We start from the raw sequence: 4,650 nt of genomic DNA, 5'->3' as shown, positions 1-4,650 counted from the left end.
TATAGATACGACTGTCACGTCCCCGGAGGACATACAAGAGGCATTTGCCTACTTCTATGAAGACTTATATATGTGTGACCCTCCTCCCCCTATAGGAAGCATAGACGCATATCTTGAGGGAGCGCGTCTTCCCACACTCACAGGTACGGAGGCCGAATCCCTAGATGCACCGGTCACTGAGGATGAAGTTGCGAGTGCCATTAAGAGGCTGAAAATAGGGAAAGCCCCAGGGGATGACGGATTTACGCCAGGTTTCTATAAAGCATTCTCCACCCTTCTTGCCCCTTTCCTAGCATCCTTGTTTAACCATATCTTTAATACGGGTCAGGCCCCCCCGTCCTTCTCTCAGGCCCTCCTGGCTGTAATTCCTAAGGAAGGTCGAGACCCCAAATACTGTAGTTCTTATCGACCCATCTCGCTTCTTAACATCGATGCTAAGGTGTATGCTAGAGTCATTGCGGCTCGGCTCGAAACATATCTTCCTAGACTGATACACTCTGATCAAGTTGGCTTTGTTCTTGGCAGGCAGGGCGCGGATACCATGAGGAAAATACTTCACTTACTTCAAGAGGCACAGGGAATGATGGGGGAACCATCTCTTTTGTCGTTGGATGCCGAGAAGGCTTTTGATAAGGTGTCATGGGACTTTTTAGAAAGAGTGTTGGTGTCAAACGGGTTGGGACCGAAACTCTGCCGCACCATTAAAACATTGTACACCTCCCCCACGACGTCGGTGGTGGTGAATGGAGGATACTCACGCTGGTTTCCCCTTGAAAGAGGAACGAGACAGGGTTGCCCACTGTCAGCAATATTGTTTGTGATGTCCCTCGAACCATTGGCGCAGAAACTAAGGAGTGACGGTAGAGTTAAGGGCATCACGGTGGGAGACAGGGAGTACAAACTGGGGCTATACGCGGATGATATCTTGCTTCACCTGACTGACCCCTTAGACTCGATCCCAGCTGCGCTTAACATAATTGAGGAATACGGTGCACTGGCCGGCTTAAAAATCAACACAGGGAAGTCAGTCCTCCTCCCGATTGATAAAAGTAGGGATTCCGAGATCGCACGCTTTGCCCCCCTAGGAGTTCAAGTCAGCCTTACTACCCTCCGTTACTTGGGCATTAATGTCACCCGCAATCTTGACTCCTTATATGGAGCTAACTTCCCACCATTGTCACTCGCCCTACAGAAAGATAGCCAACGGTGGTCTAAGCTCACAATCTCCTGGATGGGCCGTTTAAATGCCATAAAGATGGTCTTTCTCCCTAAAATATTATATTTGTTTCAGATGCTCCCCGTTAGGATGCCCCCGGAATACTTCATGGAAGTGAGAAAAATGTTTTTGACCTTCCTATGGCAGGGCCAGAGGCCTAGGATTCCGAGATCCTTACTCCAGCTCCGCAAAGATAACGCAGGAGTAGGCCTCCCGGACATGGAGACATATTACAGGGCGGCGCAACTTAGGGTTCTTGTCCCACACTTTAGGCAACGTTCGGAACCCCAGTGGATAGCGCTGGATAATTATCACCTTCGTCCCTTTATTGTGTCCGAATGGTTATGGGTCCCCAGATCTCAATTGCGTGAGAGAGTCAGATCCCACCCTATCTTAGGTACATTGTGGGCAATATGGAAACCCGGCAGGAAAATGATGGGAGTCACGACATGGCCATCTCCCTTGGGTCACCTTTGGTCACCAGGGATCCGAGATGCAATCCCAGAACCGGGAAGCTATGAAACATGGTATCAAGCGGGGCTGGAAAGAGCGGGCCAATTATGGCGCAACGGAACCTTTATAACCATACAGGAGCTCCAGGAGGCGCTTGGCATAGGCACGCTTTCAGTCTTCCTGTATTTGAGACTCAAAGGGGTAATGACAAGGTCAATCTGGAAGGACCAATTGCAGAGGGATCTTACCCCATTTGAAACGATCCTTGATCTATGTACGGGCTCCAGTGGTCTGATAAGTGCTATGTATTCGGCTCTGATCGAGGCCGATATTTCCCCCTCCTTGGTGCTTAAGAGCAGATGGGAAGCAGATATGGGCAGACAAATCTCGCAAAAACTGTGGCTACAAATCTGCAGACGCACTGCGAAATCCTCTATATCCTGCCAGTATAAACTGCATGCCATAAAGCTATTGTATAGATGGCAGTACGACCCGATCAGGCTTGCCAAAATGTATCAGGGGGTTAGCCCATACTGTTGGAGGGGCTGTGGGATGCGGGGTGGTTATTGGCATATGTGGTGGGGGTGTGCAATGGTTCAGACTTACTGGTCAGAGGTTCTTAGCTGGATCAGGGATCTGGACAATGAAGAAAGGGTGAAGCAGCCGATGTTTATCCTGTTTGGTCTGATCGAAACAGGGGACAAAGTTGTAAAGGCACCTAGGATGGTACACGGTCTGCTGATGGCTGCACGAGCCTGTCTCACTATGGTATGGAAGAGGCACAAGCTCCCTAGTAAAACCGAATGGCTTGGGGTTGCCCAAACGCTCTATAGAATGGAATGCTTGACCGCCGCCTTACGCGGAGATCTTACCGATGTTGAAAGTGCCTGGTCTGAGTTCAGAGCCAAACATGCCTTGTAAAGACAATGTGTGCAGAATATTGTTGCGATTTGTGTCAATATTGATAATGAACGATGATTCTCGTTGTGGCGGTTCCTTGGGCCATGTTATGTGTCCTGGTCGGATATCATAATTGTACTCGAAGCTTTCTGGTGTTGTCTCATTGTTTAATGTTGTTTTTCAATCCCGTACTTGGAGATATTAGAGAGGGGGGGGAGGGGGGAGGGGGGGAGCGAGATTGGGTTTTGTGGACCTTATTTGTTATATTGTTTGATTTTCAGGAATTATTGCACATGCTATATGAGGATGGTACTTGCCTTACATGCTCTTTCTAATAACTTACTGACAAATTTTGTGTGTAAGTGATCGTTGAATTCGTTTAAAATCAATAAATCTTGAATTTAAAAAAAAAAAAAAAAAAACTAACCAAAAGCATTGTCAAATTAAACATATTGGAAACGTGCGATTTCTCTTTTCTTTCTTTTCCATTTAACCAGACTAAGCCACAGCAACGCGTGGCTGGGGACAGCTAGTTGGAAATATTGTAGTAACAGCTCCTGCTAAGTGGCACTTGGCTTTCTAAAATGCCTGTAGAATTTGAAAGTTTTTTTGTTAAGCTCTGCTTTTCGAATGCGAGTCAGTTTCACTGTTTTTCTCGCAGGGAAGCAGTGGCGGTACCGATGTGTCTTGTAGAGCCTTCCTATTGGAAGGTCTAATAACATTTTCTTGCACCACTTTTTCAAGGCTTTAACATGAACTGCTACAAATGGCAATCCAAGTAATTACTGCAGCCGGTCAAGTGGCACAGCGAGTAGAGCGCTCGCTTTGGCATCAGTGCAGAGCCTGCGAACGCAGGTTCGAATCCCGGCGGGGCCAAACTCAGCGTTTCATCCTTCCTAGGTCGATAAATGAGCACCACACACCGTGGGTAATAATAAGCAGCGCTCAGATACCTGAGGGTTCGTAGCGCTATATAAATGCCAAATTATTATTATTATTATTATTACTGTACTTCTCTGTAAAAGTTTGTTCCGGCCTACAGCTCAAAACGGAGAAAAGAGACACTAAAAAAAGAACCAATGTACATCGACTTTTACGTTAACTTAATACACCATGAGTCACAGACAATACAAATTGCAAACCAGTTACAAACTGTGCCTCTGATTAAAGCCATGCAGTTGCCTTAATTAGAGCCTTCACTGGAACATTATAAAGGGTTTGGTAATGAAGTTGCCTACCCCCTCGTCCCTGTGCAGAGTTGAGTGTGCCAGCTTGAAAACCATTCCTGCTGCTGTAAAAAACCTAGTCCAAAAATTGCCTCCAACAGATTATCAGCGATGAACATCTCCAAGCATGCTGTGTCGAGCCATGCAGACAAATCACATAATAAAGTAGCTGAGTTACCTTTTTAAAATAAAATTACTGTTAATAAATATGTTATTGCCTTTTGATGTATGATAGTTTTGCCATTTTCCTGCCGCTAAATGCTTAGCGATCAACCAATTTGCACATATCGTGTTGGCTGGTGCCATTTTATTAGTTGGTTAATGCACCTGATGCATAAGTCTCAATCCGTGGGACTCAGGTTAGAATCAAAGTGGGTATGACTCAGCCATTCATTGTCCCAGGCCTTTAAAAAATGCACAAACCCCTACAATAGACTTCGGATTGAGTCATGTAGTGCCTCCCTATACTGTAGCACACATCTCAGCAACTAGTACATGCAGCACCTTCACCATAAACCCATATTTTAGTTACGGTCTCACCCAAAAGAGCAACCAGAAATACTTTTATAACTTTATCCTATATCTTCACCCAAAAGACAGCGAGAGAGGGCAATGTGGTAGGGGAAAAAGAAGCAGCTGCAGAAAGAAACATGTGGCAGTCAGATACACCAACACAAATAGTGATCTAGTGGCAGAGTGATGGCAGACATAAAAGGTAGCAACAGGGAAAGAGGCAGGCCTAAGAGTAAATAAAAGGGGAAGAAATGTAAAGCAACATTGTCCAATGCCACGATCAGCATACAGTCAGCAATGCAAGTGCAAGAGAGAACAACATAGCAACAGAAAGAAGGAGAG

This window comes from Ambystoma mexicanum, chromosome 6q (assembly GCF_040938575.1).
Source record: "Ambystoma mexicanum isolate Mex_15411 chromosome 6q, UKY_AmexF1_1, whole genome shotgun sequence".
NCBI classification, from domain to species: Eukaryota; Metazoa; Chordata; class Amphibia; order Caudata; family Ambystomatidae; genus Ambystoma; species Ambystoma mexicanum.
The sequence above is the reverse complement of the archived record's forward strand: the minus strand, read 5'-3'. Positions refer to the sequence as shown.